General features: G+C 41.6%; 1 protein-coding gene across 1 annotated transcript in view; it reads right to left on the bottom strand.

Annotated features, from left to right (window-relative positions):
• Positions 1-13,559, bottom strand: part of AMPdeam (AMP deaminase) — a 317,845-nt gene that overhangs the window by 58,283 nt on the left and 246,003 nt on the right. The gene's annotated exons all lie outside the window — the stretch shown is intronic.

The following is a 13,559-nucleotide window of genomic DNA, read 5'->3' as shown; positions in this document are numbered from 1 at the left end:
TCATAAAGTTATATCTAATAAACTCTGTACATATTTTGCCCAGGACACGGCACGTGGAACCAACCCACCAAGTGTCCCCTTTTGTTTTTTTATTATTATTATTTTAACAAAAAATTTTCATTTTATCACAATTTTATTAAAGTTTGAGTGTGGAGGTACTGATTCTACACTTATTGGAATGTCTGATTGTCAGTATTCGTAGAATAGGTTCTCAAAATAATAACAAGTTCATGGGTAAAGTAAATTAGCATGATCATAAAATAAAACTATCCCTATAATGGTCAAATTTGGTACAACAATTTCTTGTTTTATCCTCTTGATGAGCATCTTCTGTATTACTATCACCACTTGCATTTTCAGAATTATCATCAGCACTCACAGGAGACTCAATGTACTCACACTAATTTCACTGTCCAATCGTTCAAGCACTTCATAATCATCAGCGTCGGAACTTTGCTACTGGTATTGACATTGTCCTAATGTTTATAATCTGAAATATCTGAGAAAAATATATGAAAAAAAATAATCAAACGAAAGGCCAGGTGGGGTCCTGGCGGACCCCACTGACATTTATTGCAATGTCACTCCTTAATCGTGTGAGATTTTTTGCTCAACTTTTATGAGGATATAAAATCACTATCTACAATATGAGTCATGAGAGGCCGGGCCGTGAAAGTAAAAAATGGCTTAATGGCAACATTTTAAAAACATGCTGGAGTCCGCAGGGACCCCATTTGCCCACGAAGGGTTAAAATGAGAGTGATCAGCCTCACTCATCCCTGAGTGGCATTACATGAGCAATAAACCCCAACCACCCCTAGGATATAAACTTGCATCAGCCCAACCTGATTGTAGTGCCTTTACTACTCACTAAACCACAAGGCGCCAAAATTTGGTTATATGGTTACCATGCAACATTGTAGATGGTTTCCTGGTGTACAGGAAACTATGTGGCTTGTCACTCAGTGTAGAGTCACCACAGACAGAAGGAAGAGGAAAGAATTTAAGAATGATAGACAGAAGAGGAAGTACAGTAAGAAGGAAGGATGAGAGGAATGGGCAGGCACCCGAGAGCAGCACTATATCGAGTGAGTGGATGGTGAGCGCCCCCACCTACCATAATTAATAATAATAATAATAATAATAATAATGATAATAATAACAATAATCTGGTCTTTTTTTCTCAAAAGCACCAAGTCTTCCTAGAGAATTTACTAGCACTAGACACTCATTTACAATTACAAGACTTGTGACATCAATCATGAACAGTCGCCCCAAGAAGTGATGGCAGCGTTTCAGGCTGCTTCGGTCACTGCACTGATACGTTTAATGAAATCTTGGTGAATATGTTTTGGTAAAACTTCTGTGCCTCCATTACGTCACAAAATAAATATATATCACGCTAAGAATTACGTAAAATGAATACCATGAGGTAGTGATATATTAGAAGTTGACACTGAGATATATGTCTCCCGTTTTGAACGAATGTGTAATGTATTACTCCGCGCACTGAACGCAGCATAACCCCTTTTCCTGATGTATTTGCTTCCCAGGATTTCAAATACAGAATGCTCTAGTTTTGAAGACCAGTTAAGGAAAACTCTTGTGACTGCAATACACCACCTTATTTTCAACTGCTGTGAAGAAGCAACAATAAGGATGCCGCAACAATGAAGTTTATCTTAGTAATGATACCATACCTGCGGTAGCAGCAAGACCATTCTGCCTTTTATTTCTTATCTTCTCCTCGCTTACAGCAACTTTATTCCTACCTGATGCAAAATTATTTTAAGTTGTAAGAAGATATGACAGGTTTTACCCTTTTCTCATACAATAGGCAATGAAGAGAACGAAAGCATGAGCTTATACTCTTGCAATGCAAAAGCACATACTTTTTGCACTATCTCTAATATCCTTCTTTTAAAATAAACATCTGTATCCTGCTTAACTGAAAATGCTGATCTGGAAGTGTTGAATTCAGTGGCTTGTTTATGAACATTTGCATTTTATTTCTCTTGCCAGTTGTTTTGACACTGAGGATACTAAGCCATGACACAAGTTTGTCATTATCCAAGGTGCTCCGACTCTCGGCATATTTTCAAGGTTTTCCTTATTTTTCATTCATTGATAGTCCTCAGGCTCATATTAAAACTTCAAGTGATTTTTCTTGATGAAAAACTCACCAAATGCAGTGTGATAACTGCACGTCTTTGAATAAAAGTTTGTTTCCTTCCATGCATGTTGATCGAACCATTTAAAACAGCCTACTGACTTACGCCGCATTCCCGCTTTCTGTCGTCGTCCATGGAGACAACAAAAACAGAAATAAATGACTTTAAATTATTCCTTAGTACTGTGATGGGAACTGTTTTATAAATAGTAATGACAGATTTTAATTGATTATTAAAGTGCATTTCTTTTTAGTCTAATGCTACTAAAAAATTATTGTGTGTTAACATATTAGATATGAACTTCGCAAATTATTCCTGACTGTCCCTGAGCAACAGTTCTGAAACTTCAACTAGTTCCGTTTAGGATTTCCTATTATCATAATTAACGAATTGATTCCTACAATTCTGAAATATAACAGTACTTTTGCATTTACTTATTTTTCTGTAACAATTTTACATAACAGGTTTCGCTTTGTAAAGATATAGGGAAGATGACCGAAAACTTCTGGATACTCTGCCATCACCTCTTAGGCCGACTGTACAATACAGACTTAATCAGCAGAAAATAAGTCTGTCTATCTATATATCTACAGCCAGACGCCTCAATTCCGTAAGGGGTGGCCACAAACAAATCGCCTCCATGTCACCCTGTCCCCTGCCATTTTGATGCCTTCCTCTCAACTTACACCCCTCTCTCTCATATCTCTCTCTCTACTCCATCCCTCCATATTATCCTTGGTCTCCCTCTCCCTCTCCCCCACTCCACCTCACTCACATTCTCCTAGTTGGGCTCTCACTCCAACTTCTTCACATGGCCAAGCCATCCATCTATCCATCCATCATCCAAGCCTAAGTTGCCCCATAAGGAGTGTAGGATCCTGGGGCTAGGCAGTTGGTCCTGACATTTAAGATGAGTGTGACCAGCTTCACTCATCCTTGAGAGGCATTACATGAGCAATAAACCCCAACCACCCCTTTGAATATAAGTCTTCACCGGCACAATCTGATTGAAGCGCAATAATCACCCACTATACCACCGGGCACCAAAATTTGGTTATATGGTTACCACCCAGCTTAGTAAATGGTTTCCTGGTGTACAGGAAACCATTTGGCTTGTCACTCAGCGTAAAGTCATCCACAGGCAGACGGAAGAAGAAAGAATGAAAGAAACAATGAGAGAAGAGGGAGTGTAAAGTAACCCGTAGGCAGAGGGACAAGGAAAGAATGACGGAAGAGGATGGAAGGAAAGAAGGACGGAGAAGAGGAGAGGGCAGACACCCAAGAGCAGCACTACATTAAGTGAGTGGATGGTGAGTGTCTCCACCTACCAAAAACATGGCCAAGCCACCTCAATGTATTTCTCCAAATGCTTTCTGTCACATCCACATCCACATCCACACCACATCGCTCCTTCACTTTCTCATTAGTCAGTCTGTCTCTGTGTAACTCCACATGCTCCTCTCAAATAACTTATTTCCACTTCTCTGACACTTGACTTGTGTCCTTCCAACAAGGTCCAAGTTTCACTTCCATAAGTTAGAGTGGGGCTTGTAATATTGTGAATCAAAGACTTTTTTTTTTTAACTTCCATGCTCACTTACCTATTTCTTATCACAGTTTTCAATGAACCAGCAACCTTTCTTCTCTGTTGTACCCTTTCAAGCACTTCATTCTCCAAACTTCCATCCTTACTCATCACATTACCCATGTACTTAAATGCACTGGCATTTTCAATTCCTCACTATCCAGACTCACTGTGCACTTGGTTATTTTTTTCTCTCAAAGACCACAACTTTACTTTTCCTTACATTCACCATTACATTCCAATTCTTACATACTTTCCCAAACTCTCACTACGTTATGCAGGTCCCCTTTTTCTTCACTAAAGAATACAGTATCATCTGCAAGCAACAGAATAGTAAGTTTCCAAACGCTGCCCTCTCTCATTGGGGCCGCTCCAACTTCCATTGCCCTACCTTGCAGGTCGTTTATATCTATCTATCTATTGCCAGACGCCATAATCTCTTAAGAGGTGGCCATTTGACTTTGAGTTATTGGTTTTATGGGAAGGGGCACTAACCCTCCACCAACCCACTTGTTGACAAGTAGGGAGCACGTATGGGTTGGTTATATGGTTACCACCCAGCGTTGTACTGTAAATGGTTTCTTGGCTTACAGGAAACCATTTGGCTTGTCACTCAATGTAAAGCCACCTGTAAAGGAAAGAAGAGCAATAAGAAGTGACAGGAAAGATGGGAGATCTAGGAAGGGAGGAGGGCAGGCAAAGAAAAAGAATGATAAAGGATAAGGAAGATGTAGGCAGCACCACATCAAGTGAGTGGATGATGGTCGCCACCACCCATATACAAACTGAACAACCATGGAGATGTGACACATTCCTGTTTCAGTCCAACATTCTGACATAAAAATTCACTAAGTTCACCATCCGCATGCACTGCAGCCCTAATGCCCTCATACAAACTCGTTTTGTTTTCGTTTTCATTTCGTTTTTAAAGGCTCCAACATGCTTGCATGTGTCGGCCTTGGTCACCTAATGGCAGCTCTCCATGCTGCACGATCCATTGCAGCCTCCCTATTCAGTCCCTTAACCCTAAGGTCACACTTAATGACCTCGTCCCATGTCTTTCTCGGTCTACCCCTCATAACCCCACCCCCAATATTAACACTTCTCACCTTCCTCACCCAATTATCATCCCCCATCCTCTCCACATGTCCAAACCACCTCAATCTACCTCTCCTCATCACAACACCAATACACTCCAGTCCCATCCTACCTCTCAACTCTTCCATTGTAAACCCAGCCCCTCCAGGCCTTGGATGCAGAGATGCACTGCACATCCACCTAATCATTGTCATTTCTGTACGTCTGAGCCGGCGAATGTCTTCCTCCTTCACTGCCCAGGTCTCACTGCCATACAGCATTACACTCCTAACACATGCTGCATACAAAGACCCCTTAGCACGTAGGGAGAGCCCTCTCAATGTCAGGAGAGGCAAGAGCTCCCTGAACTTCTTCCAACCACTTCTCACCCTAGCCACAGAGCTAGCTCCAGCCCCACCTCCAGCACACAACATGTCTCCCAAATAACAAAACTCTTCCACACACTCAAGAGATTCACCAGCAAGTTCAATCCTTTCACGTCTGACGATCTCCACCTGCTCACCCCGGCACGCTGTACACATAAAATCAGCATTATCTCGCAGTCTACCTCTGATACCACTACATCTCTTATGCACCCATTTATCACACACACCGCACAAGATGGAATTACTTCCCATGCCCTTGTGGCAAACTGCACATGGCCACTCTCCCTCGTCTTTGACAGTACCACCACCAACCCTAGATATCATCACTTTTGTTTTATCTGCATTTACCCTTAAACCCTTTTGCCCCATACCATCTCTCCACATCCTAAACCTTTCCTCCGCCTCCCTTTCATTCTCTGCAATCAATACCAAATCATCAGCATACAACAACTCCCACGGGAGTCCGTTTCTAAAGTCACGTGAAAGGGCTTCAAGTACCATGATAAACAACATGGGACTCAAGACTGACCCCTGATGCACACCAACATTCACAGAAAACTCATCACTCAAATCTCCATTCACTCTCACCTGGGTGTCAGCACCCACATACATGGCCATAACCACCCTAACCAGCCACTCCTCCAAGCCAAGCTTTCTCATTGCCCACTTCACCACCTCTCTAGGGACTCTGTCAAAGGCCTTTTCCAAATCAACAAAAACAAAATAAAGATCCCTTCTTCTACCAATATATTTTTCCTGAAGCTGTCGAACAATGAATATGGCATCAGTGGTCCCCCTACCTGGCATAAACCCAAACTGCATCTCATCAATATTCACTCTTTCTCTAATCATACCTTCTAAAACTCTCTCCATTACCTTCATTATCTGATCTAAAAGCTTTATACCTCTATAATTTCCTCTTTCCAGGGCATCACCCTTCCCTTTATACACATTTACAATTACACTCTTCAGCCAATCATCTGGGACAACACACTCATAAATAATCCTATTTATCAGGTCAGTGACTAAACTCACCCCTATATCGCCTGAGGCCTTCAACAATTCGGCAGTCAACCCAGACACACCTGCTGCCTTCCCCACCCTCATCCTGCCTATTGCCTCACTCACAGTAGCAGTATCAATCAAAGGCCAAGGGCCAGACGCTGGATCTGCTGGCTCCAAACCTTCCCTGTCCCAGTCAAACTCCTCATTCAACAACCGGTTATAATGCTCTCTCCATGCATCTTTAATATCCTCACTGTTCACCACTACCCATCCTTCATCATTCTTCACACACTGCTCACCTATGATATCCTGATTATCCCTCTTCACCTGACCTGCCACCCTAAATATATTTTTCCTTTCCCCATGATTTAGGTCATCAAGTAATTGTCTCTGTGACTCAGACTTTGCCCTGTATACCTCTCTCCTAGCCCTACTCTTGGCAGCCAAATATTCCTCTTTGCTACCACCCTTCTTCCATTCCCGGAAAAGCCTTGTTTTCTCCTTAATTGCAGCTTCTACACCCTCATCCCACCACCAAGTTACTTTATGTCTTGGTGGTCCTCTTGTCCAGCCGCATGTTACATCAGTAACTCTCAAGAAATTGTTCTTGAGGGCTCTGTACTGTTCATTAACGCCTCTGTCTACAGCTCCCTGTTCAGCCACCACTCTCCTCAACGCGCTATAGAAGGCATCCCTTACTACTTGGTTTTTCAGCTTCCATATTTTCCTCCTAGGTACATAAGTCCTCTTTTTCATCACTTGTTCTTTAAGCACCATATCACAAATCAATAGTTTGTGCTGCTGCACACACTCCTCACTTCCTATAACTTTAACATCCCTCACTAACCTCCTATCGGCCCTCCTAACCAGAAAATAATCTATCTGACTGCTATTTCACGACATTCAACAGCTTTCCATCTGCTCCACATATTCATAATATTTTCCATATTCCTTATCTATCCACCCTCTAACCATCCATCTTCTTGAAAAAATAAAGGCTTTGAGCTGCCCTTTTAGGAGATTCAACAGAAGTCAATTATCAGTATCTCATGAATAATGGCAACTTATTATATAACCTTGGAGCTGTATAGGAGAAAGACCAATCAGAGAACATCCAGTGATGAACAGCTGCTAGCTTACTGAGGTGCAAGTAATTGTCTTCACCTCTCATCACCACACCTGGGTGTGCTGACTGAAGTTTTAACAATTCAGCAAGAGATTCAGGTTCACCAAAGTTCAAGAATCTTGAAAATAATACGAGATAGTTTAAATTCAACTTTAACCTTTACCGACAATGAATGCAATGCGATGGTTGGGGTTCTGGAGGGGGTGGGGGGGGGCAGAGATAACCCTTGCTACTCTACTCAACACAGACTGAACCTTGTTTAACAGATTACTCTGTTGGTCAATCCATACTGAATTACAGTAACTGACAGGGGACAAGACCATGGCATGGACCAGTGTTAAGAGGCAATGTCTATACAGCAGATGTATCACACTGAACAGGTTTCTGATAGGCAGATTACATCCTCTGAGAACTTGATTAACATGTTTTTTTTTAAATTTAGCATTGATATAAAATATACACCCAAGTTTCGGACAAAACTAGCAAGACGAAGTTATGACTCATCAATCATAGTCAGGACGTTATCAGCATCACCACTCCTATTTCCTCAAATACTGATGATTTCTGTTTTAACATCATTCAACTTAGTCTCCTCTGCCATCCAGATTTTCATATCACTCACTGGGGATTCCAGTTTATTCTTGGTATCATTAATATTTGTCAACTTAACATACAGCTGAGTGTCATCAAAATAAAAATGACAGGACACATCATGTGTAACAAGTAGAGACTATAGACTACTTATATGAACTAAGTGGACCTAAATTTGATCCCTGAGGAACTCCAAACAGCTGGAGAATTGAGCATGAGTAAGTGCTGTCCATAACTATAGTACCGTACAGTACTTTCTGAGATCTGTTAAACAACTTAAGGAGCAAAAAAGCACTGTCAGAGACATCATAAAAATGTAGGTCACTTGGCAGTAGTTGATGGTCTACTGTGTCAAAAACAGCAGACAGATCCAACAGAACCAAGAGTAAGGACATCCTGTTGCTGCTGGTGTTCAGAACCAGGTCCTCATGAATATTCATTAGTGGTTTCAGTTCAGTGGTATTATATTTCCAATATGCCAGCTAAACCGGGAGGAACAACTGTGTTTTCTTCCAGTAATGGTGTGAGTTGATCTGATATAGCCCACTCAATAATCCTGGACAAGGATGACAAGTTGGAGACAGGGTGATAATTTAACATACTCCCAACATTGACACCAGGCATCTACGTAGGGCTGGAGCAACAAACATTTCTCAGACTGCATCTCATTACTACAGCACAACCTCGAAAATTCAAAGAGCTTGTGTCCACACACTATTCGAACCTCTGAAAAATTAAAACTTTAGAAAAAATATTTATCTTGCTATCCTCACCTTAATTCTTGCAGATTAGATGTACAGGTACCTCTCAATTTACGCGAGTATCATGCTCCATAAGAAGTCGTGTAATTTGAATTTTGTGTAAATTAGACATAATTTTCCTGTACTAATACATGTTAAATGAAGAAGTTAGGTTCTGTGAACTGTCTAGAGTACTAAATGGTAAACATTAAACAGTTATACTATAATTCCACACCATTAATTACACATAAATTATGTACACAAACTGTACAGAGAGAGAGAGAGGAAAGGCACAGGCAGTTCACATCACAAAAAGTCCGAATCTGTCTCCTGTTCTGACTGATAGTGTGAGACCTCTGGTTGCTGCAAAATGAAATTACCTATGGTGAGAGTTTTGTTTTGTTTTAAACCATGTTATTTTAATAAAAACGCGTATTGTAAACAATAAGTCAGATTTTTATACATCGTGTTATTTCAAAAATGTATAATTCAATTGGGTTGGTGGAGGGTTAGTTGGGTTGGTAGAGGGTTAGTGCCCCTCCCCATAAAACAAATAACTCAAAGTCAAATGGCCACCCCTTACGGGATTTTGGCGTCTGGCAATAGATAGATAGATAGATAGATATAATTCAAACTCGTGTAAATCAAGAGATACCTGCAGTTTTGACACGTGCTTTCCAGTATGCACTAACTAGCTTGCATCAGGCATCCTGTTTTCCAGCGTGTTTATAACACTGGCAGTTTTTCTTTTATCTTTATTAATGCAAGGCAATGATAATTATCAGTAAAATATTCGTTTGATTGATTATGTGTGTGTGTGGATGAAAGGATGCGAAGATGTGTAATGGATGCAAGAGTTTATAGAGGTTGGGGGAGTGGAGTTTCTGACCACTACTTGGTGGTGGCCAGAATTAAAGTTCAAGTAAGATGGAGGAATAGAAGAAGGGAAAGACAAGAGGAAGGAGTAGTTGCAAGGAGAGTGGAAAGGTTACAAGAGGATGAGAAAAAGGCAGAGTATAAGAGAGAAGTGGAGGAACGATTGGGCAAATATGAATTGGAGCAGATGGGAGACGTGGAAGGTGTGTGTAGAATATTTACAGAAGAAATATGTGCAGCATGTGATGTGGTGTGTAGAAGGAAGAGAAGACGGAGGGGGGTGCAAGGAACAGCGAGGTGGACTGAAGAGGTGAAACAGGCTGTGGCACAAAAGAAGAAAGCATACAATGAATGGATGAGAAATAGGGGCGTGGAAGAAGTTGAGAGGCGGAAGAGAGAGTTATATGTAGAAAGAAAGAGAGAGGTGAAAAGATTAGTAAGAGAGAGTAAGAAGAGAATGGATGAGGAATTTTGAAGGAATTTGAGTATAAAGTGGAGGGACTGTAAGAAAATGTTCTGGAAAGAGGTGAAAAGAGTAAGACAGGGTGGAAGTGAAGTTAGCAGGGGAGTGAAAGATAAAAATGGTAGATTACTAGTGGAGAAGGGAGAAAAAGTGAGCAGATGGAGAGAACACTTTAAGGAATGGTTGAACGTAGAGGATGGAAGTAATGCGAGTATAAGTGGCTGGGGAATGGCTGGGAGAAGGAGGGAGGTGAGAAGACAGGAAGAAATCAGTAGGATAGAAGTTGTGGAAGCAATGAAGAAAGTTAAATCGGGGAAAGCCCCAGGAATTGATAGAGTGTGTGGTGAAATGCTGAAGCATGGGGGAGAGATAGTAGTAGAATGGATGTGGAAGATGTGCAGATTGGCCTGGGAGGAAGGTAGAGTCCCGGAGGATTGGAAGTCAGGTATAATTTTTCCCTTGTACAAAGGAAAATGGGAAAAAGAAGTGTGTGGTAATCATAGGGGCATTTGTCTTCTTAGTATAATAGGAAAAGTGTATGGTAGGATACTTATTGACAGAGTTAGAGAAAGAACAGAGAAATTAGTTGGAGAAGAACAGGGAGGCTTTAGGAAGGGAAGAGGTTGTGTAGATCAGATATTCATTCTCAGATCTTTAGTGGAAAAGTTTCTAGAGAAGGGAAAGAAGTTGTATGTGGCTTTCATGGATTTGGAGAAAGCATATGACAGGGTGGATAGACAAGGATTGTGGAAAGTGTTAAGAATATATGGAGTAGATGGGAAGTTGTTGAATGCTGTGAAGAGTATGTACGATGGTGCGAAGGCTGCAGTGCGTGTGGATGGTGAACTAAGTGAATTTTTCTCTTTGAAAGTTGGTTTGAAACAGGGATGTGTCATGTCTCCATGCTTGTTCAATCTGTACATGGATGGGGTAATAAAAGAGGTACAAGGTAGGGTTGTGGATGTTGGAGTGGCCCTGGTGAGAGAGGATAGTGTTTGGAAACTCCCTGTATTGTTGTTTGCAGATGATACTGTGTTGTTGAGTGAAGACGAAAGGGAGCTGCAAGGCTTGGTGGATGAGTTTGAGAGAGTGTGTAAGAAATGGAATCTAAAGGTGAATGTAGGGAAGAGTAAAGTGATGGTCTTTGAGAGAGGTGAAGTCAGTGAATGTACAGCAAGGTTGGATGGTGAGGAATTGGAAAATGTCAGTACGTTTAAGTACTTGGGTAGTGTGATGAGTAAGGATGGAGGTTTGGAGGGTGAAGTGCTTGAAAGGGTACAGCAGGGAAGAAAGGTTGCTGGTTCTTTGAAAGCAGTGATAAGAAACAAGGAAGTGAGCATGGAAGTGAAAAAGTTACTACATGACAGTATTGTGATACCAACTCTAACGTACGGAAGTGAAGCTTGGACGTTGTTGGAAGGACACAAGTCAAGAGTGAGAGCAGTGGAAATGAGTTATTTAAGAGGAGCCTGTGGAGTCACGTGGAGAGACAGGCTGACGAATGAGGATGTGAAGAAGCGTTGTGGTGTTGATGTGGATGTGATAGGAAGCGTTATGAGGAACACACTGAGGTGGTTTGGCCATGTGGAGAGGATGGAGGGTGAAAGACTGACGAAGAGAGTGTATGTGAGTGAGGTGGAGGGGGAAAGAGGGAGGGGGAGGCCGAGGATGAGATGGAGGGATGGGGTGGAAAGGTATATGAGAGAGGGGGGTGTGAGTTGGGAGCAGGGGAGTGAAATGACGGGGGACAGGGCGACTTGGAGGCGATTTGTTTGTGGCCACCCCAAACGGGATTGAGGCGTCTGGCAATAGATAGAGAAAATATTCGTTACTAACCATGAAGTATTTTTCTTGTACACATTTCTATTTCCTCATCTTCTGTATGCCCTTCTGTTCTAAAATACTTTGCAGCTGTATTCATATTTAATATCCATCACTAAATTGTAAGGGAATATAATTCTGTGTTCATTTCTTTACATAAAAGAATTACAGTACTACATGAATCTTTCACCACCACCTTGCATTGCATGGCGGGTGATCAGCTGATTGTTTATATAATACAGCCTGACTGATGCAGTGTGATGCTACACTTTTCTTCACATACTGTGCATTGCTTACCCACAGAATACATAGTTTATTTTATTTCTGATGTATTTTATGGTAATACACACTTATATGTCTGCATTACAGTAAACTTGCAGAAATATTGGAATCTCATATGGTGATGCACTGTGTGTGTGTGTACATGCATGTGTATGAAATGAGTGGAAAAGGATGCCAGAGGTTTATATTCACTGAGGAATTACATGGTAATTTACTCAAACACAGTTGCAAACTGCTTTACGTGACTTAAAATGATCTGGAAGAAATATTTTAGGAGATTGCTGTCTTATTAACACTCATGCTTATATTACGAGTAAAATTCATTGGTTAATGGCATCTGGCAAGAGGTGTTCCATGGTTATGAGATATTTACCATAATTTCACCAGGTAAAGATCTTCAAAATCTTACCACATTGCTTTGTAATGTCGTATATTGTCGTGTTCCTAACACTATCATTATCACTGAGAACCTGGGCACAGATAGTCATTTAATCTAGTTTCAGTCTGTTCAATATTTCTGTGTACTTTCACATTTTCATGTCTCACATGGTTGTGTTTCCATTACCACAATCATCTCACAACACATGCACACACACAAAGTACTTGTGACTGGATTGCTATGTTGCGTACTTTTTTCACAGTACAGTGCTGCACCAATCGATAACGCTAGGACACTTTCTGAGGACACAAGTAAGTGAAATCTGAATAATTTTTTTACTGAATACAAGGGCGTGGGAAGTAATTCCATCTTGTGCGGTGTGTGTGATAAATGGGTGCATAAGAGATGTAGTGGTATCAGAGGTAGACTGCGAGATAATGCTGATTTTATGTGTACGGCGTGCCGGGGTGAGCAGGTGGAGATTGTCAGACGTGAAAGGATTGAACTTGCTGGTGAATCTCTTGAGTGTGTGGAAGAGTTTTGTTATTTGGGAGACATGTTGTGTGCTGGAGGTGGTGCTGGAGCTAGCTCTGTGGCTAGGGTGAGAAGTGGTTGGAAGAAGTTCAGGGAGCTCTTGCCTCTCCTGACATTGAGAGGGCTCTCCCTACGTGCTAAGGGGTCTTTGTATGCAGCATGTGTTAGGAGTGTAATGCTGTATGGCAGTGAGACCTGGGCAGTGAAGGAGGAAGACATTCGCCAGCTCAGACGTACAGAAATGACAATGGTTAGGTGGATGTGCAGTGCGTCCCTGCGTCCAAGGCCTGGAGGGGCTGGGTTTACAATGGAAGAGTTGAGAGGTAGGATGGGACTGGAGTGTATTGGTGTTGTGATGAGGAGAGGTAGATTGAGGTGGTTTGGACATGTGGAGAGGATGGGGGATGATAATTGGGTGAGGAAGGTGAGAAGTGTTAATATTGGGGGTGGGGTTATGAGGGGTAGACCGAGAAAGACATGGGACGAGGTCATTAAGTGTGACCTTAGGGTTAAAGGACTGAAC

This window comes from Coenobita brevimanus, chromosome 71 (genome assembly GCF_032717465.1).
Source record: "Coenobita brevimanus isolate Jiangsu-jjx chromosome 71, ASM3271746v2, whole genome shotgun sequence".
Lineage (NCBI taxonomy): Eukaryota > Metazoa > Arthropoda > Malacostraca > Decapoda > Coenobitidae > Coenobita > Coenobita brevimanus.
Note: the sequence above shows the minus strand (reverse complement) of the source record. Positions and strands in the feature narration are given on the sequence as shown.